The sequence below is a fragment of the Patagioenas fasciata genome, chromosome 1, assembly GCF_037038585.1.
Source record: "Patagioenas fasciata isolate bPatFas1 chromosome 1, bPatFas1.hap1, whole genome shotgun sequence".
In the NCBI taxonomy this organism is placed as follows: domain Eukaryota; kingdom Metazoa; phylum Chordata; class Aves; order Columbiformes; family Columbidae; genus Patagioenas; species Patagioenas fasciata.
Window position 1 is genome coordinate 196,564,453 of NC_092520.1, and position 25,959 is coordinate 196,590,411.

Here is a 25,959-nt window from a genome sequence, read left to right on the forward strand (position 1 = left end):
TCTGTTTTAATTACTCTTCTTGAACATTTCTACAGGAATATACCAGTTATGTTCCTTAACCTAAAAGTCTCTGTTCTGTCGATTAGCTTATAAATTTGCTTCTATGCTAAAGCCTTCCTGTTTGTGTTACTTTTTACAGTAGCACCCATACAGTTAAACTTCTCGGGAGACTGAAACACTTTTTTCCTGTCTGATTTAAGACCCATCCTTGAAGAACAAAAAAATGTCTTTTATCGTTTGCTTTTCCTCAGACTTTCAGATTTTATTCTGAGTTGCGGCCTTATGTTTCCATCTACCATTTTTTATGACTTAAAACTTTTCCCATGAGAGCACTATCTTTGTGACATGGAGCAATTTCTGCTCAATAGCCCTTTTGCTTTCCCAGCAATATCAGCCACCCAGTATTGTCACCTAACTGTATGCCTTTCCCTACACATACATTTGTGTGCAGTCTAGAAAGCTTGAAATGAAGAAGACCATAGCAGTATCCATTTTTTTAAGCACACATCTGCTTATGGTTATTCTCAAAAGCACTGGTAACATTCAGGTGAGTAAACTGCAGAGGGTAGCAGCCAGTGAGTGGAGGTGGAGCAGGATCTGCTTTCAGAGCAGCCTGAGCTGCTGTTTCAGCAGCTGTCTGAGGTAGCACTTCACCCCAGGACTGTTAGTCAAGTGTGTGAAAAGGCTCATTCATTTCACCCTTGGAGATCTATCAGTCACTACGCTACATCTCCTCTTGAGTGTGGTAACCACAGGTCTGAAAGGTTTTGGAGTTCTCTTTGCTTGCTTTCTGACATCAAGGTGAACCCATGACACCAAAACCATATAAACTGTTGATTTCACCAATGGCAATGTGGGAAAGACCTACCTCGAATTAAGGCTAACACTAGTTTTCTCCTGTGTTACAATACCTTCCTCCTTGTTCATTTGTTAGCCAGCTCATTTACATGTCATTGGAAATCTAGTTGAATGCCACAGAGAGTTACCACAATCACAAATGGTGGCCACTATTGTCTAATGGCTTGCCACCTGTTTCCTAGAAGACTCCAAATGGAAGTTTACGTGACAGAAAGTGTTTTCATGTCCTTCAGGGAAATGCTGACCACAACCTGTGCAACTGATCTGCATAGTGGAATGCTGAATCTGGTTGCTTTTCTAGAAGAAGCTTTTGCAGGTGCAAAAAGAGACAGACTTATTAATATATTTGAAGATAAAATCTTCACAATAAGTTGAAAACTTTGTTTCACAGGGTATCGTCCCTTGGATTCCCTCACAAAATTTGCCCGACTGCTGTTTTTGCTGTCTAACCTCATGATATATCATGCAATGTTAAAAGAAATAAAGATGAGATCAGAGAAACTATATTTCTAATTATAACCAGTGTACAGATGGAATGTTTTGTGTACTATCACCAATGTTTATCACTGAGGTGGAATTAATACAATTTTATTGCTTACAACACTATGCTTTGATCTTGCAGTTCTTGCTCTTATTTTACTGTTTAGGGTATTAATTCTGGATTAGCCTTCTTAGATAGAGAAAATTCACCAGATAATCAGTAGTTTTCATGGGCTTTCCATGAAATTTAGTATTATGTAGCCATGTGTGGCAGAATGCAAACTCCCCTTTCTCTCCCCCCCCCTCTCCTTCACTATGGAGGGAGTAGGCACATCTCCCTCTCTCTGCTACTTGAAGCTAACAGCTTCTTTTGTTTGGCCCAGAGCACCCTGGCCAGGGCCATTAGGAGAAGGGATTGCCGAGGCGCCAGTGAGCCGCTGGGCACCTGTGACCAGTGTGGGGGGTGTTTGGAGGCTTCAGGGGCGCCCCACACACGGTGTGGGGGTGCAGAGAAGCTTCTAGAATGCCTACAGTCAGGTCTGATCAGCCAGTATAAAAACGGGACTCTCGTCGAGACTGAGCTCATTGTCGCCGGTCTCTCGGAGCACAAGGAAGATGCTGCCGCCGAGACCCCGCCTCCCCGGGATGGAGACCCCGCTTGCTTTGCCGCCACGGGTGTGAGTAAAACGTCTCGCAGGATTGCGAGTATATTTATCCTTTCCGTGCACATATGCACGTGTAACTTCCCGTGCTTAATACAAGCACGTATAAAATTATTTCCTCGCACAATCGCGAGTGTATTTATATTCCGTGCACATTTGCACGCGTACTTTAAATTATTTCCTCGCACAATCGCAAGTGTAACTTTATTCCGTGCACATTTGCACGCGTACTTTAAATTATTTCCTCGCACAATCGCAAGTGTAACTTTATTCCGTGCACATTCGCACGTGTAAGTAAATTAACCCTCGCAGAATTGCGAGTGTATCATAAATTTACCCTCGCGGAATCGCGAGCGTACGCTTTACCTGTATCTCTTTAAGAATAATCCCGCACCATGTTCAGGCAAGTGTGTACTCCTCTGGGACTCGGGGGTGGTTCCGGCATTGTTTTGGGTGAAGCCACGTGCATGTACTCTGTGGACCACCTGTTGTACTAGTTGCTGCCCCTTAATAATTTTCCTCAACTGGTACCCGAACCTATATTTAAGTCACTTTTGGAGTGCTAAACCCCTGTTTCTCACCGGTTTAATAAAAGTTGTTTTGGACCCTGTTGTCCCTTAAATTATCCTCGGGGTGCCTCCGTGACACCATGAACTTTTAATTCTCATCTCAGATGACTTCAATAATTTCTGTAGGTGTAGATGAGGTAAAGGTATTATAAAGTTCAATCATGTTAGTGTAGATACATGTGCTGTTATTAAAACAAAAGACCATACAGCTTTAGTATCTTCCAGAAGCTTTTGATTTTTCATGCCTAGAATCCAGAATAACAAGAATATGACCACAAAATGGAAGCTTACTGAAGTAGCTTCATTTCTGCTTTTTTTGCTTTTAGATTATACTGTTATGTTATACCTCAACAGCTAAAAGTTACTACAAGCAAAAAACCATTTAGAGTCATTGAAATTACTGTAACTTATCAAGTTAAAACACATTTTGTTATTTTAAACAGTGTGTATAAACGGAAAATAATTTGTCCTTTGAACTGTGTGCTACATTTATGCTAAAGTAAGCAACCCACAGAAAGCTCAAGTAGCAGAGAGAGAATTTCTGAAGTTGTAATGTTATTTGAAAGTGCTTACATAAACTGTTAGTCTGGAGATATTGGTAACCCATTAGACAGGTTCTTTGAACACATCAAATTTTATTGATGAAAATTAAATATAAATTACTGCATATAGTTTCAATGTATGTATACATTGATTGCAGTCCCATGTCAGCTTTTTATTATTTACCTCCACTTTTAGTCATGCTGACCCTAGCCACAGAAATGCCCTGTGATAGAATTGACCATACATTGAAGATATGTTTTGTTATTAATTTATTATGGTTAAATGTATGTGAATAAAACAATAAAGTTTTTACTTTACATGAAAAAAAAAGATTATAGAATTGAAAATTTCCCCCTCCATCTCTTTTGATTTTGCTGTATAAGGATAACCTCAAAGAGTTTGGGTTAAGATACTTTCTCAAACAAAATATTAACTTTTCTGAAGTGCATCCATGATGAGCACTTTCTTTTGCAATCATCTTTTAGCCCAATCCTTTTCTTATGTCCCAGGAATAATACTATATCAATCATATGAATGTAAAATGAGATTTGGTTGCACATGGTGTTTTTTACTAGCTGAAGTGACAGGAAGTTGGATCCTTCAGAACCAGCAGTAGAGGCTATTGTGCCATGTTGAGTTATCTCCCCTTGCATCATTGTGTCTCCCTACTGCTATCAGAGCTTACTTCTAATATTACTGATTTTATTCAGATAACACATTTGTATTTTCATATAAGAACAGGAAGAACACTATGAACAGCACAGCTGCTCACTGTGTCTGTTTTCCTTCATTCACTAGTTCCCTTTGACTAAGGACAATGGCAACAAGTTTCACTGTCAGAAACAAAAAAGCAGTAGTTAATATGCAACAGAGTGAAGTGAAGCCCATGTTTAGAATAAAAGAGTATCTATCAAACACTCTGAGAACAAGAGTTTCTGGTTTTTGACAGTTTGCAAGCACTACTCTTAACATTCTGCTCACCTTGGTCTTGCCTGTGTGTATTGAGAGAGGCCTGGCAGTCATATGCTACAAGCACGGGTGACCCCAGATGTGCATATCGTCCAGCGGCAGCATGACCCACCCTTAGTGGAGCAGAAAGCCCAGTTTGTCACAGTATAACAAATGCAGGCACATGACTTGCTCTGCTTTTCCTTAGTGCATCACGCACCACTTACATTCTGTGTTGCTGTTGGGGAAAAATTTTGCGAGCAGAATGTCTACAGGGAGAAGAAAGGGGAGGTTTAAAGCAGAACCTCAAGGATCACTCCCCTCAGCCATAATAAATCACAGAGTAGCTTACTCTTACCCAGCTTTTAAAAGCTTTGTTGAAGATCTGTGGCCTGTGACAAAATGGTGTTCCTTCAGTGGGATTTACTGTGTAAGAGACTTGCTATTGTAGTAAAGGGCAAACCCAGGTGAAATGAATAATGCATTGTACTAGACATTGGGCAGTATTGGAGACAGTAAAGTACAATTCCTTCTAGGAGAAATTTGTGGTAAACAAACCAGACATACATGGGTTGAACATGGAAACAGAAGCCAAGTTTTCTACAGGGAAAAAAAAAAAAAGTCCCAACAAAGAAACACACACATGCACAAAAAAATTATTTATTTTTTTTGTAAATGGAAGTAGATCAGTTTACTTGTGTTTTGTTTTCAGTCAGACTATGCTATCTTTCCTACCAGGCAAGGGTATACACCACCATGAAACACTACATGATTTGTAATGCTGCAAGGGAAAGTTGCACATCAAATTAGAAGACCTAAATCCTCTGTAATTTGAAGTCAGGGAAAGATGTGATCAAAGCTAGATCTTTAACAAAATCTTCAGAAAAAAATGACTCAAAACATGAATGCATATGCAAGGCAATACTCAAATTATTTAACACTGATGACCATTCTAATGAGAACTTGTGTCTACCTGAATAGTGTCCAGTTTTTAATATGATTTTCCAGAAGACTGAGACAAAAAAACAGAGAACTGGAAAGGAATTCTTTAGAACTCTCTATCTTGCCTTCCCTGGGAACAGACCAGTGAACCCAGTTATATTTAAAAGGAAATTTCAAAAATAAAATGGTATCCTCCAAATACATCATTTACAGCGAGGAAATTATTATTAATGTTTACCTACTTCAGCAAATAAGTACATTCAAAGGTACATTATCAGCTTGATACTTGCTTATGCAAATTTTAATAGGAGGGAGGTGCATATATCACAGAGAGAATGAGTGTAGTTACTTAAGTGATATAACATTAACTTTATGGATTTCTGTATAATGAAAACTTTCAATCTGTTAAAAAGCCAGTTGGGAAAAACAAAAATAACTGAAGGGATACAATATATTACATAATTTAATTTTGTGTCAAGGTTATAAAGCTTTATTCAGTATAGTATCAGTTCAAATGATATCACAGCCACTGAGGATTTTTAGTTATTTCCTGTTCAGCTCAAAGTACAGACCTTAGCAGAATATTTTCATTATATTGACAAATTGCTTAAAAATCAACCTCTGTGTACAAATAACATTAACCTCACTTATACTGCATCTAACCCTGAGATTAAAACAGCAGCAAAGTCATTGATCTAAAATTTAAACATCCCATTGCTGCAGATCCCTTAACCATTCAAGATATTGACTTCAATTTTATTTACTGCCAGGAAAATACGTTTTGCCTTGTAAGAGGTAACAAGTATCAACAAAATATTAGAATTTGAATTATTACAACTCATAACTTCATTTTAATATACTTTCAAGGTAATTTTCCCAGCAGAATTAGCAAGAGATATATTGTTTGTATGGTTTCTCGCCTCGCCTCGCCTCGCCTCGCCTCGCCTCGCCTCGCCTCGCCTCCCCTCGCCTCGCCCTCCCCCTCCCCGCTCCCCCGCTCCCCTCCCCCTCCCCTCTCCCCTCCCCTCCCCCTCCCCTCCCCTCTCCCCTCCCCTCCCCTCTCCCCTCCCCTCCCCTCCTTCAAAGACAATCAAGGCAATTATTATTGGGAATATTTTCATAATCTGAATGAACCTTACAGCCGTTCAAAACATCAGGTTAATATACACACTAACGTATCATGTTAGTATGAATAAACTCCTGAATAAAAAGCTTCAATCAATAACTTACAGGATTAAATAATATTTTATAGGTCTTCAAGTGTGAAAGAAACATTAGGATCAACCTATACTGAAGTAGTCTTATACAAAAAAAAATCATACTTAAATCATACTTCCGCAAAAAGGTTTTGCTTTACTTTTTTTTTTTTACATAAAATTGTACAGAATTAAGGTTAACAACGGCAAGACAATGAAAGGTTCTGAATGTTAGGGAAAAAAAGGTGACTTAAGGTCTATAGACAATTGTCAGTGAAGGTAAACAGATTTTGGCAAGGGTTTGCCAGAGGAATAAATGCACATGACAAAGTTAAAAGTGGAGAGGAGATTGAGTTAATGGGGACTTAGGACCTGTGGAGAGAGTGCAGAAGCATGCACTAGACTCTGCAGATTAACACTGCTCAGGGAAAAAAGAAGTTAAAAGTAATGTAATTTGAGGTGGTTATTAGCCTATGTGCAAGATGTCCACAGTGGTGCAACTAGGAAAGAAAAAGCTGAAACTGAAGATGATTTTGGGGATAGCCTGAAGGAGACAGTTAATCAACCAAGGTGACTTTCAGATTAAAGCCTGTTAATGAGCTGAACACTAAGACCTTGGGCATTAAATGCACTCAGAGTTTCACAAAACAAAAATAATTTAGACTTTTCAGATAAACAACAAATAAATCTGTGAATGCTAATGCAATTTTTAAGTTGTTTGCTTTAGTGATCCTGTTGAGATCTTAAAAACTGTTTTAAGTTAATTTGTGTTGTTATTTTAAAGAAAAGGAGGCAAAATTATCTGTTTCAATAGTATTTGTGGCAAGACTCATGCAATTTGTAACATATAAGAATGAAATTTGAGCTGGTCCTGTTGTTAAAGTGGTCTGGCTGAATATCAGGGCTGTGGCTATGTAAACACCATGGTGGTCCACGAATTCATTAGCTAGTCATCTGCGTAGACAAGATAGTGGACTGCTGTGTGATGGACTGCTGGGAGAGAAGGCTGAAGTGCTCACTGCCTTTGCAACAAAGCATTGGATTAACTGGTGTAGGAGCCTTCCAGGTGGGAATTTTGGACAGACTTGAAAACTCCCTTAGTCAGAACCTGCAGTGCCTAGACTAAGCGACATGTTCCAGTGTCATTTAGAAATCCTGTGGAAGAAGCTGAACATTCTGGGGACTTCCAAGAAAGTTACTACTGCAGAATTGACCAAGTCGTACATAGAAAAGACACTTGTAAATAGTCAGAAACTGTTCTTCCAGATGCAGACATGGTCAAATAAGAGAGTCTTTTGTATACAGTTGGCATAGTTAGCTGGTTTGTATGTGATTTAAGACAACAGCAATGAAACAGATTATGTTTGAGCTGGACTGGTCATGTAGGCACACAAACCAAATGGTTATGAGAATTTTATAACTGAGCAGAACAGCAGTGTGGGGAATCTCACCCAGTCCAACTGAAGACATAATTGCAAGGACCCTTGTAAGAAACACTCCTCTCACCTTCTAGACGGTGACTGACTACCTCGTTCAGAGTATTGGATTTCTTGTGTAAGCATTACCCTATTGCAAGAGCTCAAAAAATCAGGATTTTTAAACGAATGTTCTGTGGTTGTTCATGCAGCTACTTCTAATTAAAAAGAGATAAAAAAATAACAGATCCATGTACCTATATTTTTCTTCTGAGTATAACAAACATTATGGCTGAAAAAGGCAGATTGGTCTACAATTCAACTCCAAAGCAAATTGGAATTATCACCTTTCAGATCCTGTTCTATAGCTGATTTGTTTCTGTCTACTAAAAGGGGTAGCTTGTTGGTCAAGCTCTTGTAACTGATTGTTGGAATCAGTTGAAACCTATGTATGTCTTATTACTATTACTGCTATTACTGTTAATGTGTCAAAACCAAATACCGTAATAATGAAAACAGTGCGTTATAAGGTATTTGTGAATGAATTATCTATTGGTACTGCTGAGTATTTCAAACTCTAAAACTACATTAATTCACTTCAAGATTTTTCATCTGTGATGCACAAGTCAGATGTAATATTCACAAGATATATAACGTTTTGTAGCTTGAGTTTTTAAAGTAACATTCCTTAAATCATTCCAATGCATGTAGCCTGATGATGATGACTGTTTTATTTGAAAAGAGTTAGGATTCCCAAGAGAATATTATGATAATCATTCTGACAAAATTCCTTTTTGACCTCTCAGGCAAATATTACTGTTACTGTATCATGGTAAATTGTTTAATAATAAAAGATAAGATCTACATAAGACATCTGGATGTAATAAAGTATCCTTAGGGTAGGGAAAGGCTGAGAAGAATGCTTTATGTTTCTCTACTGTCATAAAACAGTAGGGAAATCAACACATTGTTGATTTGAAGAATCTCCCTGTCAGTGTCATACACATGTCCCATGTCAAGAGGAAGCGGCTGGAATAATCCTTCCTTATACACTGTTTGAGCTGTGCTTTTGAGATATGACTTTCTCCTTGGTTCAACCCTGAATTTTCATAGGCATTGAAATGACAATCATTACTTCAAATGCTAGACATCATTACTTTAAGTTCTAGACCTGCAAAAATTTCCAATGGCAGAACACTCTGATTTACCAATAGTATATAAATAGTATATGAATAGTATATTTTGTCACACTATAGTATATTACATTCTTGTTTGTGTTTGTTTGTTTTCCTTTGTTCCCCCCCCACCCCATAGGTAAATAAATGCAGTTAAATTAATTGTAAAATATGTTTGTATCATATGTAATAATTGACCTGTTCAGTCTTATGGATAGACAATTAAAGACTTCTGCCATTAAAAAATGTACAATGTGTTGATGTCTTTGTTGGGCAAAATTGTTTCAATGAACTGAAATGTAAACATTATATTTTCTGAAGTGTTACTGCAATATTAATGCTCAAATGAATAAGCCAAGTAGAAAACAAAATATATTTCATTTTATAGGAGCAGGAAGATAAAGTGGATTTCATGGATTTGAATATAAATAAGAATTCCAAACTTTCTACAAATATTTAACAATGTTTTTGAAAGGAAAATTGTGATGGTGAGAACTGTATTTTAATTATTTCAAGGGTAAAGATAATTTTTATTACAACCTATAATTTGATAATAATGTTAGCAATAATCTTATAGCTCATCTCTTAAACAATCCAGTTAATGTAAAAAAGAAATCACAGAATCACAGAATCACAGAATGTTAAAGATTGGAAGGGACCTTGAAAGATCATCCAGTCCAATCCCCCTGCCAGAGCAGGAACACCTAGATGAGGTTACACAGGAGGGCATCCAGGCGGGTTTTGAATGTCTCCAGAGTAGGAGACTCCACAACCACCCTGGGCAGCCTGTTCCAGTGTCTGTTACCCTCACTGAGAAGAAGTTCCTTCTCAAATTTAAATGGAACTTCTTGTGTTCCAGTTTGAACCCATTACCACTTGTCCTACTGTTGGTTGTCACCGAGAAGAGTCTGGCTCCATCCTCGTGACACTCACCCTTTATATATTTGTAAACATTAATGAGGTTACCCCTCAGTCTCCTCCAAGCTAAAGAGACTCAGCTCCATCAGCCTTTCCTCATAAGGGAGATGCTCCACTCCCTTGATCATCTTCATTGCCCTTAAGTAAAGATTTCTGTTTCCTAAATGTAGGTGAATTACAAAAATACCTGTGAAATTGAGGTTTGATTCATCCCTGCTTCTCATCTTCAGGACATCTAAGAAGATATCTTTTTAAACACAGTCATTTCTATCACCATCCAAAGGAATTAGCAGAAGCATGTAACATCAAGATGAAAGAAAATAGTCTTTTTTTTTTTTGCCACTTGTAAGCACTCTTCTCCTGAAGTGCTCCTTTTAATCACTCCTCCTCTCCCTCTACTAATTTATGAAATTTTGGGGAGGGCATGTAAATAAAATTTGAAATGTCTCATTTTACAATGAAAAGATTCTCAGCTAAAAATCATCATTCTACATTGTAATTGAAAAGAATGCATGCAAAAAATTTAGTATATTAGTGGAGCTATAGCTGTAGTTGATTTTTATCAGATTCATTAAAGGTCTTGAAATTCAGACAATTTCAAGCAGAAGTGAAAAATATTTTAATTTTCCAAATGAAATTAAAACCTAGAAATATTTTGGTTTGGATATAATTAAAATTTTTGTCTCAAAACAAGATATTTTAAAAATTGTTTTCTTATTTTTAATTATGGCAAAAATTCAGTTTAAGAAGATCTCTAAATGAAGCAATGATTCAAAATGAAGAACAAAAATGTTGAGGAAGTACTGAGACAAACATTTAAACTGTTGTATTTTCTGATTTTTCTTTATGAAATTGAATGATGATTAGAAATGGAATGATTTCTCAAGCTTTAAACAATCTTATCTATAAATTTAATGGTAGAGCTTGAAATTCTACATGGAATATATTGCAGTTTTTGCTACTTAATAGATAAAAATGATTGTTTTCCTAATAACCTATTAGAAAGTGTTTTCTTAGAATACAGAAAGAGATTTAATAAGCACACCTCTCATCTAAACAATGCATCTAGGCAGTAAAATAATTTTAGCGCTCAATCAGCATGTCTTGTCCTCACTCAAGCATACAGACATACAAAGCATTGGTTGTTCAAGTAATAATAGCATCTAAATTATTAGATTAAATAACCATTAATGAAAGTGAGTATTACTAAGGCACATATACATAATTTTACCCACATGCCTAGCTATATGGCCATTTTTTTCAAAAATACTTATTACTAGTTTTAGCACTATTATTAATTTAGTGATTTATCCATCAGCACAGATAGAATCTATTCCATTCTATTTCTATTTTTATATCACCTTCATAAATGTAATAATGAGCAGCATTCAGTGACGCATAAAGTATCTAGTAATATTTTTCCAGTGAGTTTTACTCTTTCTCTCTCATCCTAGGTAATGGTTATTTTGATGTAACATTTTTTGCAGAATAAAACTGAATACATCCTTGACTAGCTATGCTCTTACTCCTTTAGATATTTGCAGCTTTGACTCATAGCAAGCATTGGTATGTCAGCTCTTTTTAATTCTATGAGCATTTGTCTTATCACTGCAAAATTAATTTGTCACCTTTCCTAGTAGAGCAGCCACAACAGAAGCTTTTATTAAGCCTCTTTTTCAGCTGAACTGTTTACTATCTTAGTAGGAATGGCTACCAAAATATTAGAGGTAACCCAGGGCTTGACAGAAAGAGTTGTATATGAGCCCAGACTAAAGACACTTAAAACCCAGCAAGCAAATATATTACATATACACCAGCTACAAGGCTTTTGGTCCACTAATGCACTAATTATTCCTTTTATGTTCACTTCTCAATTCATACACATTAAAAAAAAAAAAAAGGAGAAAAATAATTAAAAGTTTGAGATGAAGTTGACTATGTGTTATCCAAATTGCATATTCAAGACAGAAAAATGCACAGAAGTCTGAATGTCTCAGTGTTGTACAATTTCCTTAAAATGGTAATAATAGCATTTAAATGCTGATGTCATTAATGAGCACCACAGAAAACAATTCTGAATATCTGACAGTGACTTTTTTGAACAAGGTAAGCCTAATATCGAGAAGCTAGAAGTATACTGTACTTTAAAACAAATGGCCTAAAGAAATGGCAGAACAGGCTGAACAGGCTTCTACAGAGAATTATGGAAGATATAATTGTTTTAATTCATTTTGCAAATGAGGTTACATTCCAGCTTCACTCCGATCTCCGCCCCCCAGCATTCAGTACTTTGTAATTACTCTGAATAAGACTTATAAAAGTATTTAATTGCCTATGTCCTTTTGAAACCTCAGCTTTACCGTGAGTCTGCAAATCATAGCCTTCCAGTTTAACTATATCTTCAGGCATATCCATACACAAGGGTGTAGGTAAATGAATGAAAGCACCCTCTGTATAAGCTGGGGTGGCAATCTGCTTCAAAGACACCCCTCTTAAAACCAATACCAGTATCCCACTCATTCTGGAGTAAAATGTAGGTAGTCCAGCTCACTGGTATGTGTTTTGTCACAAAAATAACTGCAGAAAATAATGCATTTTATATTTGGATTGTGCCAGCACGTAGCATTTCTATATATGCCTGGGGTTTTAAAACTATGCTAGCTGTTTTTAACTGATGTCTCAGTAAGATATTGTTAATGCTTCAGTTGGATAGTGCAGAGCAAGATCTCTGACAGGCATTTCCAAATCACAGTTCAGAAATTCCAGAATTCAAATGTTATTTTCAGCTATTTTTCATCATCTTTTTCTTTTGTTTTGCTGGTCTGTATATTCCTAAGGGCAAATAATATTTCATGGTTTGTGTCAGTGCACTATTTAGTACATATTCATCTCAACATGCTAATCCTGTATTAACCCTATACCTCTTTCTTTTACCCTTGCGTATATATTTCCCTGTGTATAGCCATGTGCTAATCTATCTCACTGTATTAACCCTATTTAGGTTAGTATTATTAAACAGAAATACCAACATGTGAGCACAATAGTGCATTTGATTTAACTGAAGTTGCAATATGGAAGACGGTGGCAGTGGAAATTGCTAATAGGACCTGTGCTAACATCCTCCCTGGACTGAGCTGAAGCATGAAGTAGTGAGACATGAAGCTCAGAAAGCCTTTGGTGGCATGGCAACATTGTTAATGGTAGATAAATTAGAAGTACAGTCAGTAGTTCAGATGCAAGTTCACTAGATCCTGATTTTCGGAGAAGAAAGCAGCCCTGGGTGATGCCATTTCATCTGGAAGTACACCTGTTAGTTGCTGCAAAGGGACTGGTTAGACATAAGGTGGAGCAGTCAGATTGTTTTCTGATATAGAGTGGAAGTAGAAACAGGATAAAACCCCAAAAATGTTCAAATGAGGATGTGGATATTACTAAGATTAGTTTATTTCAATGTGATTAAAGAAAATTCCTCTTCATCTCTTTCACAGAAACAATTAAATGGTTTAGCTGAAACAGCTGGAATTTAGATGACAATAGAAGCACATACTTGTAAAGGACATCAAATCACCATTTTTTAGAGATATAGAAAAGAAATCAGACAGGATGTAATAAATAACTATATTGGATTGCTGACATGAAAAGAAATAGGTATGGGATTTTTTTTGTCTGAATTGACAAGTGGCCTTTGGTTTTGTAAACACAACTTTGGTCTTTCTAATAAACATGTCTAAAAATCTGATTATGTCTGAAAATCATATAACTCAGAATAAAACCCTCCAGAATTTGGAAATAAATCCTCTTTTTAAAAATTATCTACATCAAGCTTTTAAATTTTTGATATTATTTACATTGACAATGAATTGAAGATACAACTATTTTCAGGTGTAGAAGTATTTACAAGACAGAAGATTCAAATTAAGCTTTTAAATTGAGTTGAATTGTGTATGTGGGGTCTGTTATACTACTTGAAGAGGAAAAAATGAGGAAGTAGAAAAATGTTATTGGTGATTATTATAATAACTGCTGTAAAATTTGATTATATTATGACTGTTACTATTTTGGTTCTTAATAGCAGTAACATCACATTTCCCAACTCTTCAATCAATTTTTATGATCATGATTGTTATTGTTATTCCCAGTGTGGGTAGTTATAGCTCCTGAAGGGCAAATCTTTCATCAAACATTTATTTGTACCCCACAGCACATTCAAACCCTGATTCCTTTAGTTGTCTCAAGATCCCACTGAATTGTTTATAAAGACTTCTCATGGCAAAATCCAGTACTGACTACATCTTTTGTTTAGGACAAATGGATCTGGAGAGACATGTACTTGGCTTTAAATCTGAGGAAGCAAATGTATGAGGGTAAATGTACAACAATGACTCTTCCTTTTCTTGTTCAATAACAAAGTAATGTCATACTTTTCTTGCCATGAACAGATAGAATGAAAATGCATTTAAAATTAATACCACACTTTCATATTTAGATGATTTCTTCATTTAGTTATGGCAAAGGCTGAAATGTTCGAGAAGTTGTTAGATTCTCTTGATCTATGGATAACTACCTCTGATCATTTTACCTATGAAAAAAAAAATCCAAATAACAGTAATACAGTGAACCTTTTTCCATAGTGATATATTCTAAATTTTTGATGGAAGGTGAGTATTGCAGCTTCAGAAGTTAATTTGTGTTTATAATAGTAATACTGTCATCACAAGAATGCAGTAGGAGAGTTGTTTGACAGATAAATTTTCTTGAATTAAAGTAGATAAGTCTTAATCTTGATATGTGCTTTAGCTGTAGTCTTAGGCTGGCTGGAAGAATAAAAATATCTCAGTAAGCACTAGACATGCCTTGTAATCATGCTCACGTTAGAAGTGTGATAAATGTGACTGCCTAGTTGACTAGATTGCCTTTATAGTCAAAAGACTGATACATTTTACACTGTAGATACCTGAAATGAGATTAATCTCTTTTCATTACCTTTGTAGGACAGCTAAATTTACAACACAAAGGTAGTATGGAGCCCACCAAAGAAGTACATTACACTAAGATTTTCGCATATTGGAAACACAAGTTGTAATTGTACTCTGTTCTGAATTACTAGGACTATTGACTTTAAGAAGGACATAGCCTTCTTATGGGAGGCTAAAGAGCAATCTGTGATATCTTTGCATGTTTTACTTATGCATATTGAGCTATACGTGGTGAAGCTAATTTCTGGCATGTAAAATTACTGAGCTTTTGCAGGCAATGTGTGCTTTCATTTCAAGCACTGTATCTTCCTTTTGTTAAGTGTTGGACTGAATCCATATGGACTGAAATATACCTAAACAGATGTTTAATGACTCCATGATCCAATTTAACCTGTAGTACTAGAGATATCCATGTAATGGAAATCACATATTTATTTCCTGAAAACTTGAGCATTTTCAATAATTGAAGATTTTCAATCCCCTGCAAGATATACATATTTGCATGTTCTCACAACCTCATACATTCTCAGAGTTTATGTCTTAAAATAATGAATATGATCTTCTCAGTATAACTTAATGCATATTGTGCCACAGAATTGGTAGCATCTGAAACCGAGGTATTCTCAGATCACAACAAATGATTTTACTAGCACTTCTTCTAGAAATGATAATACACCTTGCAGGTGTTGAAGCATTTATCATTTGAAATTCTGAAATTCTTTCTCAGAAGCTGATTACAGTATCTGTTAAAAATTTTTGTGTTATTTTCATCTATTGAAACATTGTACAAATCATTAGTTAAGTCAGCATTTTAAAAGACTCAAGCTCAGTCATAATTTAAATCTTGCCTCAAACCTGCCTATCTGTCTGACCTGCATTGTGTTACATGCACCTGGATGTTTGAGACTAAAAGTGTCAAGACATCTTGATTGCTACCAGAACTTTAAAATAGTTTCCACCTCCTTATGCCTGGGGAAACTAAACCATGAAGTAAGTATTGCCTCAGTCGTTCATAGTAAAATTCATGGAAGAAAATCACCTTGCGTAATTTTAAGAGTTAGTTTGGAAACCTGCTGTGAAAATGCTCAAAGCTAGCCAAAGCACTAAGGCAGACCTGCACTGGACCTTCCTTAGAGTAAGCTCTCTCTAAAGGTGAAAACAGCTAAGATAGCAGATATAAGATAATGGTCTTTAAAATTGCTTCTTTAAAACAAACAAACAAGCAAACTTTTTTTTTTTTTTTTTAAGATAACTGTTGCACTGTATTTTAAAAGCCAGGGCATTCATTAAGAATGTGAAAAAAGAGGTAGCTACACCCACAGGGAGTGTTTAAAGTAAACAGAGACAAGAAACATGCTTTTATCTTAATTAAATGACAATTAAGAGAACTCCTCCAGGTAACCAGGCAGATGCTTGCAAACTATAAATTGATGGCATGTTAACTGTCATTATGACGGCTATTAGCTCTTATTCTTAAAATTCTAAACTGCAAAGGTGCTGGAGAAATGTTTGACTATCATGGGACTTGATTACAAAATGTGTCTGTCTTTCAGTAGACCTGGAGCAATCACTGGAGAGACACACTCAAGTGGACCTGAAGGTATACTTAGAAATTATGCTGGCAATTTTATAATCCTGAAAGTATTGAAAACAGAAGTTAAATTCTTGAATATAATTTTGATTACTTAGAAAAAATGCTTTTGGAGAAAACAAAATTCCTGTGTGAAAAGATAGTGGTTTTGCACAGAGCATTAGTTTTTAGCGTACTTATGTTGGGTGTGAATCTGTCTGGCTGTGTTCTAGATGCAACATTTATTAATAGATGGCAAAAACAGACAGAAAAGCAGGTCAAATATTTTCTCTCCATGAAACTTAAACAGGCAACAGACAAAACTGAAATCTAGGCAAAACAATAACTCACAACTTCCCTCCTTACTGTGCCACATTTACCTTCATTATGGGGTAAGGAGTATGGGTGTGGAGATTACGGGATGTTAAGTGCACTGGCTATGAAAGAAATAATCAGATTATTAGTACTACTTTAGGTGTCCTATAATTTTTTACTTAATTACTTGGACACACATTTGTGTAAGTTTTACAGAGATTTACGGTCGACTCAACTATATCCCACCACAGGAGGCAGCACACCTCTACACATTGGTTACATCTCAGCCTCTTCCTGTACAAACCCAATCTGTGTAAACATTAACAAAGTCTGTAAATTTTTTTGCATTTTCAACCACAGGGATGTGAAATGTGAACAACAAAGTTTTCTACTTTTTTTGGGACAACAGTCCAGGCACTGCTGATGAAGTCAGTGCAGCAAAAAAAGCCAAGCTCTAACCAAAACAACCAAACAAATTAAAAACTCCACCACATTTTGTCCTTCTAGTCCACAGTAACAAGCAAGGGTAGTCACTTTCTTTCATCCTATATTTTATGTCCTACCTTAAGGCAAAAGGAGTAGTATAGTAAATTGTGAAACAGTTGGGTTTTTCAGCTTTGTCATGATCAAAGGATTCCTTATTCCCATTTGGGGATAAAAATATCTTTAAACTTTATTTTCTTACTTGAAACTTCAATGATACAATTTATTTCTGAGACCAAAGACTCAACATATTATTTAAAACCAAGCAGAAGATACTTCTTTTCGTGATCCTCCCACAAATTACACATTTCAGGGTTTTTATTTATCCATATATTTAATTTTTGTCTTTATGTTCATTATCTTAGCCCAAAATATCATTCAGTTGCTCACTACGATCTCTGATTACTCTTCATTTGATCAAGTTTGAGCAGTAAGCATGTGTCCAAGTGAAATTCTCCGTTTTTTCCAGGCTGCTAGTCCACTCCTCTTCTATCACATATTACCCATTATTCTTATGAAAAATTTCACTTAGTCAGTGGATTCTTGTAATCATTTGTCTTTAACATAACTTTACATAACTCTCCTGCTGCTTGTGTCCTTCCTTCCTTCCTTCCTTCCTTCCTTCCTTCCTTCCTTCCTTCCTTCCTTCCTTCCTTCCTTCCTTCCTTCCTTCCTTCCTTCCTTCCCTCCCTCCCTCCCTCCCTCCCTCCCTCCCTCCCTCTTGAACATGGAGCATAATATTGATGAAGGTTTATTATATGTACCCATATTTAATAGATTTCATTAACTTCTGCATTAAACTCGGTGTGTCTTTCTGTCTCAGGTGACATCTCTCATTTTGATCCATCAGCCATATGCCTCTTCTACTAAAAAGCCATTCACACTTCATATGCTTCATACTGGATAACATCCTTTAGTTTGCTTTAGCAAAACTAAGTGTAGAACTCCAATTAGTGACTTATTTCAAATTCTTATGTGGGCTTCCTTTAATCTTTCTTTTCAACCTAAAGAAAAAAACAATATCTCAAAAGCCTGTTCCAATAAAATGACAATAGGAAAATTCCGGGAAGAGAATATATATATATTTTTTTTTTCTTTTTTTTTTTTTGAGGCTTCTATAGATATCCCGAACTAGTTATTCTGAGAATGACCATGACCAAAAACATGATAATTCAAGAAAAAATATCTTCCCAGCATGTACAAATTTGTAAGTCAATTAAGTAGTAATGCTTTGACTGCAACATTGGTCCAATAATAGACAAGTTTTTGTTGTGGTCAAAGAAGTGTATTGTTACCTGTACAAATCGTTGTGCTGTCTATCCCTCAGAAAGAGGTTGGGGGAGTCTGTAGTTTTTTGTTTGTTTGTTTGTTTGGAGGATTGTGTGTGTGTTTTGTTTTATTTTGGTTTCCTGAGATATCTAATGCTTTTGCAAGTATCTTCCCTGTGGAAAACAGAGGGAGAGGACAGGAAAAAAAAAAAAAAAAAAAAAGAAGGATTTTTTTTTTAAAAGCAGCTAACAACAGGAGAGTTTGTCAATTACTGTAACTACTGTAGCATGTTATCCTATTACTGCTAAGCACAAAAGTTTCTGAGCTTTCGCTTCCAAAATATCATGTCAGACAAGACCTGGATTACAGCTAAAATTTTTTAATCTTCAGAGTGGAGAAGTCCAGCATTTTTATAATAGGATATGAACAGCAATACTATATTGTCAATGACAATGCTACAGCTTTTCAGTTAACTTTGGCACTAGCTGCATTTAATATCTGACATTCCATGTAGGGAGTTATTTACACTTTATCTTCAGGAAATTATCATTAACAATATATTTGTATGACATATTTTAAGCAGTACTTATAATCAATTTATATAGTTTAAAATGGGGATTTAAACCAGTGTGTAACCCATACAACTGCCACGTGATGTTTTACAGGAACTTCTTAACTAAAAAAAGGCCAAATATGACCAGTACTAAAAATTAAAACCCTCAAGGGCATCCCAAGTGCTGCAGGGCTTACTAGTGGTTCTGTATTTAATCTGAATCATTCACAGTGTGATCTAATGAGAATTTAAATACTGGAAGGCAAGAGTTTCACAGACCATTAAAGTCAAAAGAAACTCAAAACATTGATGGACAAAGATCAGTAGGTCTTTGTAGAAAAATCGTTAGCCCTAACACATTGGCTAAATTTGAAATTGTATGTTTATGTTGTCTCTACTTACATGCTGTGCTTGGTAACAATTAGACACAGTGGGGCGAATTCTATCATCTCTTATTGAAGACACAGGTCAAAGGTGTACCAAATCAAAGTAAAACGCATCTGAAAGGAAGTATTAATAGGAAGAAAAATATGCACTGGTGAATAGGACCATCACAACAGAACTTGAGGAGAATAATGAATTCTTCTATTCTTTTTTTATTTTCACCCCAAGATGAGCAAACTGGTCGAATACAGATATATATTCTGAACTACCAGATGATAAGAAGTAGTTATAGGGAAAAAAAGGTAATGGAGAAGATTTATGAGTTTTATTGCTCACTTCAAAGTGTAAAAGTTCATGAGCACCAGGTAGTACATATATGAATTTGATTATTTTTTTTAGAGTGAAGTGGCTCATGTATCAAAACCAAATGGCACCTAATAAAAAAGACACTCTCCCTTTCCTTTGTCTGTTCCTTCTCCTTTATTTTCTTCAGTTCTCTTTTCTTCTCTTTAATTTCTTCTCTGAAAAATTCTGTAAAGTATATTCAGAAATCTTCATCATTAATGATGTCACTCAAGGAGAAGAGCATTCCAAATGGGTTACTACAAAGATAGGAAATGCCCAAAACCAAGGAGAACTGAGTATGGATCACTGAAAAAATGGTAGTCTATGCTGCCACCCAACGGCAACTTCTTCATTTTTCTCTTTGACTTTTGCCAGCTAATGTTTTTTATTAAGGTACTATTTACCTTGGATTCAATAATAGGGTTTTCACATTATATGTCTTTCTTTTTTTTTGCCAAGCAAAGCATATAAAATTATAGTCACTTGAGTAGAACAGGTTGTGTCCTTTTGGAAACAGGAAAGTATATCTTCTTGGTTCTCTCTCATTTATACAGAATGATTGATCTGGATCCCACTTGATAACTTACAAACAGTTAATTTCCTTTTTTTTTTTTTTTTAAATGGGTGTTTTCTTGTCCATAACATATGCATGTCTAATTTACCTAAGTGTGACATATGGCTTTCCAGAATGCTCGTTTTGTCTGGAAGCTTATGTGTTGTAGACAGATTTGGAAATCCTGCTCCACTCTTTATTCTGCTGTGTCAGTGAGTGATTGTGTGCTGTATAATTTGACAACCTCCTCTATCAGCTTATCAGCATAACGTGCAACATGCATAATAATTACAGCTTCATTTCAGGAAATACATGAGAAAGGGTCAGAAATGTGTCAATCTGTCTAACTCTTTCTTCCACCACATCTGTTCTACTTAGTAGTTGGACAGAGTGGGACTGCCTTATAAAATAATAATGCATTTTTAAAACTGGGGTAATCTTTTAAGCTGTCACAGTGCTCATTCAATGTTATTCTATAACCTGTCTTTTTGAGGATCTCTTTATAAAATGTGATATTTTAATCATATTATATAAAAATCATTATGACCACATTACCATATGCACAGAGTTGTCCTCCACTGAGGTGGGAATTATATCAATACACGATAAAAAGTTTGGTGGAAAAGTTCTGTGTAAAATTTAGCATTATTTAGTGGGCCACAGTTAATGTTAAAATTCCTGTCAAAAATTATTTGCAGGTTTTTAAAGTTTGTTATAGACATCTGCTATGTTATAAACATATCACCAGAGGTGTACATGTAGATGAGTAAAAAACACAATAATTCTATTAGCTTTCTGGAGTATGTAACAATTTGTTTCATGAAATGTCTCTAGTAAGTTTATTAAATTTTATATGAATGTGACTTTGGTATAAATTATTCCCTCTAAAGGTTTTGTATATACACAAATTGTATTATTGCTATTTAATAACTGGTCATTAAATAGTATTCTAAATGTTTTTCAGAAGACCTTTTTTTGACATTAGACTTCATTGTTCTCTTTAATTCTACAATAACTAGACATGCATATATATCATATACACTGTAAAATTTGTATTAGAATGTTTCATGTTATCATTACAATTGATGCAAAACTTATTTGTGATTAACTTTTCTGAAATACTGAAGAAAATATTACATGTGATAGTTCTTTATAGTTCTCCTTAAACTTTCAAATTTAACTGATTTTTTAAGCAAAATTTCAAAGGTGACTTGCAGAATCAGGAAGAGCAACCTGCAATTCATTGTCTATAATTCATCCCCATTAATTAATAGATGCAAAATACTCAAAAATTGTCAGAGCCTACAGCCTGTAGAGAGAGGAACTTCCAACCATACTTGAAATTAAAGCGCTTTAAAACAAAACTTCATTCAGGGGAAACTGTCTCACAATGAAGCTGCAGAAAGAAAAGCTGACATTGCAATAGACTTGTCAGTACTATTTTATAAGACGTAATTTGTTTTCCAGCTGATGAGAAAGATAGCATCAAGGACACTGTCCAACTTGACATTTTTGTCAAAAGTTGCAGAGGAAAAAATATAGTTTTAAAGAAAAGCAAGCTTCTTTTTCACATTTTGATTTACACCAAGCAACAAAAATATTAAATGTTACACTGAGAAAGGTGATGAAAAACTGTCTTCAGTAGGTTTGTTTCTGTATGAGTCCTTGTGGTAGAAAAACAACCTCTGATGTATTTTTCACTGAAATAAAAAAGAAGTCAAAGACAAGTGATTTTACAAACTATATACTCAGGTTTGATTATATATCTTAAAATATAGTGATATGCTATATCAAAGAAGTGTTAGACAGTGATGGGAATGAGCCTTGTGTACATATTTCCATATGGTAAATAGTCTGAATGTCCAAATTCTAATCACATAGGTGACTAAATTATTATTTCTTTAAATTTTTTGTTCGTATAAGCAAGTACACTAGAATCAAATTCTGATCTTTCTTATTATTTTTCTTTTTTTCAGAGTACTATTTCAGGCCAAGAACACAGACCAAGACATGATGCCATGCTTCATCATTCAAAGCCTGTTTAGTTGCAATCATGAAAGTAAGATCTTCTCTGAATTCTGACACGGAGAATATGAAATATGAGAAACTGATTGATATTCTTCAGAACTTAAAAAAAATAAATTACAGGGTAATCTTAGATTGAGGAAAAAAAAAAAAAAAGCTTTTCCTACCCTCCTCTTGTTTGAATATACATACATGTGAAATGTAGTTCTTCTGACTCTAGCATCTGAGGAACTCAAAATCTGTCTATGTATATGTGTATATATATATATGTAAATGTATGTATGTACATGGATATGCATAGTGACACTTTGAAATCTGAGGATGAGAGTTTTAATATCCAGTGGCTGCAAAAGTCCTTTGAACTATTTTTTCTAATTTTCTTGGGTTTTTTTGTTTTTTTTTTTTACTATCTCAGTTTTACAGAATGCCAGGCTTTCAGTGCAGTTGAGAAGGGGGAGTTGTGTCGTAGTATATGACAAGGATGGTATCAACTTACTGTTAATTACTGTCCAGCTGAATACTTTTTTGTTTGTTTGCTTGTTTGTGTTTTGTTTTTTTGTTGGTTTTTTTTTTGAGATCTTTGCTGATAGAGACTGTACAATAAACCCAGTGGATACCTCTGATCATTTTCTAATCTTCAAAGTAAATCTGATCTTTAAAGTAAACATCTTAGTTTGATTCTCCCATACCCTTTTCTGTTAGGGTAAAATTTCAAGTCCTCATTCTTAGACAAATATCTAGGTCAAAAATTCATTATGTCCAGAAAACCAAACTGAGTTTCATTTTTTTTCCTTCAGTATTTTTTTTTTAATTGATTCTACAATGAACACCAATAGATATGTTTATCAGCAAGCAGCAAAAACATTTAGCAATATGACTGGAAATCAGTGAAGCATGTTGATTTCATCTCATCATATCTGATATTTTGTTACAGTTGAATAACATTTCCTTCTTGAGTTATAGCATGAAAGTATATGCAATATTCATTCTTCTAAGAGAGCAAGGAGTTTTGGGGTCAGTAATAGTGATTCTGTAAATAGGACTAATGACAGTAATGGTACTTCATTTGATTCATTGATAAAATTTTGATGAGCCTAACAATAGAATCTTAGCTCATATACATGCTGTGTATGCTTTGCCCGTAACAGTAACAGCAGATGGAACTGTCTTCTTTCCTAGGAATATGGAGTCCACAGATTGGAAATGTGATTGACAAACAAACTTTAAAGTCAAGGGTAACATATACTAAGAAGTGCCTCTAGGTTCTACATTTTTAATTCACATTTTTATTGCAGATATCTAACAGCTTTTTAGATTTAAAATATATTTGTGCTGATCAGGCATAATTCAAAACATTCACAATTCTTTGTAAAAACTCACTGTCATGGTTATAGAGGTTCTGGATAAAATTCTTCTTGCTTGTCAACAAATTCCTATTCATTTTGAGATTAATTGTGGAAATAGATAGTTAAATATTCATCTTTATGATACAAATGTATCAAACACTTAAGGGAAAATTGGTATTCAGGAATTAGTCAGCTTTGTTCAAGCTTTGATGTATATCTCAAAAGATCCTGTACTATTCTGTAGCAGAGTTAATCAGAAAATTAACATGCTGGTAAGTCTTCATGCACCAGAACAGGAAAAAATAAAGAACATTTTCCTTTCTCTGGGTGCTATTTTCTGAGAGGTTTTCATAGCAACTTCCTGTTCTGCTTTTGACTGAGATCAATATTCTTTGCTTCTGCAAAGCATTAAAAACTATTGCCAACTTGGTCAATGTTAAAATCATAAATCCTACAGTTCCCTCAGATTAAAAGGAATCTTCTTGATTTGTAGCTCTTTGCCTGCTTCCTCAGCAGGCATATTGAAAATACCCTCACAAATTGCAACAAAGACTGACTCAAATGTGATCAAATTCATTCTTATTGGAATGTCAGAACTTTATGGACTGAGACATATACTCTTTTGTTGTTTGCACACAGCTGCTTCTCAAATGTTTGAAAACAGTTACAGAACTTCCATTAAATACTTTCTCTGTGATGAAGTTAAGCCAAATGTTGATCTATTTCGATAAAGAAATATGAGTGACTTTTTTTATACCTTTAATGGATTGGTATTTTTAATGGACTGATACCAGATAAGTACTTCAGATATCTCATACTGCTCTGTCTTTGTACAGTGTTATGACTGAGTAGTGTTATTACTCAATAACATACTTAAGGTGATTTTATTAAGCTTTTACAAATATTCCTTAAACACATAAAATGATTTTGCAAGTATGTAGTCTTATGGCTTGTTCAAGCATCTGTTTCTCAAAACGTTTTTTCTTTCCTCTAATCATATATGTTAAAGCCGATAAGAATAGTCATCTTCTTGTGCTCAGGAGTTTACATGATTTTAACCGGAGAGAGTCTGCACATCAAAGAGTTACAGTATAAGACAGTATAAGATTCTACAGAATAATCAGGAGATTTTTTTACAAAAGTCTCCTAAATATGTCATTAGTCGTGTAAGAGATTTTCAAAAACATCTAAGCAGATTAGTTATGTGAAACTGAAAACACGACAAGACAGATGATGTTTGAATTACCAGAGTGGAGTGACACCTCTAATATTATATCAAAAAGCTAATCTGTTTCGCTGTTTGAGAATGAAAGTTGGTTAGCGGAAGTGAAAGATCTGTGCAAAGATAGAATAATTTAAAGTATAATTAATGAAATCTATTTGTGAAAGGTATGAAACAAACTCTTAATGCTATCATAAATAAATTATGGCAAATACCATGGCAATTGCATAAGTCAGGATACAGCTCTCCAAGACTGTCTCTTTCATCCAATGTGATTTACTTCATGAAAGTTTATAAACAGTAATAATAGAGAAAATTAAATCAAAATCAGGAAGAAAATCTTACACAGGTAACACAAGATGACAATTTCATCTTACTGTAGAAGAGCTAACTCAAAACTAAGGACAAAATAAGAGAGCTTGGTAAACTTTTGTGTAGAATAATTTGTGACCTACCAAATTGACAAGCTGTAGAAATCACACAGGTAGCATCCAAATTAAAAAGGTCTATCAGACATTTTTCTTTAAATGTTGTTCTCAGTGAAATTCACAAAAGAATTCTCTTAGCTTTGAAATAGTGCCCTAATGGGATCATGCTCAAAGATTCTTCCTTTCGTTAAAGCTTTCTTCAATGCCTATTAAGACAAAGAAGATTTCCTGTCTTTCACATCTGACTTCCAGCAATTTCAATAAGCATTGGACCAGACACTGGAAATGTTCCCACTGGGGAATTTTTATTTGACTGTAAAACTACTCACTGCATTTTGTACGATCAGTAGGATCTTTAAATTGCAATACCATTTTTAAAAACAAATTGAAAAGCAAGCCAAACCTTCAGGTTTAAATATTTAAAACAAGAGATTACTGAAATGACTACCTGATATCCCACAGAGACTACAACCTCCTTTTCTTTATCAGTGGTAGCAATTTCATGTTTGTTTCTGAGCAAATTTTTCTCTCAGTGTCGAGGTCCATAGTTGTATGATGTTAATAGTAATAACAGATTTCTCCATGTTTTCTAACTGAAGAAAGTCTCTCTGTATTTATATATGTATATAAATTTGGTTGAATACTACTTCAATTTTTTCCCTGTTACAATAATATTTTTAAAACTAGGTAAACATTGTCTGCATGCAGAGAGCAAGGTGGGTGGCTTGGCTGTATGGGAGGGCTGGAACTGGTCAGGGCATGGTGGTCTGCTCTAGGTGCTTAG

General features: G+C 35.0%; 1 long non-coding RNA gene across 1 annotated transcript; it reads left to right on the forward strand.

Moving 5' to 3' along the window:
- Positions 1 to 1,937: 1,937 nt before the first annotated feature.
- LOC139827092 (uncharacterized) lies at positions 1,938 to 23,593 on the forward strand. Its single transcript, XR_011737288.1, has 3 exons — positions 1,938 to 2,015; positions 22,131 to 22,213; positions 23,359 to 23,593. It is a non-coding gene; the product is annotated as an uncharacterized lncRNA (long non-coding RNA).
- The last annotated feature ends 2,366 nt before the right edge of the window (positions 23,594 to 25,959 follow it).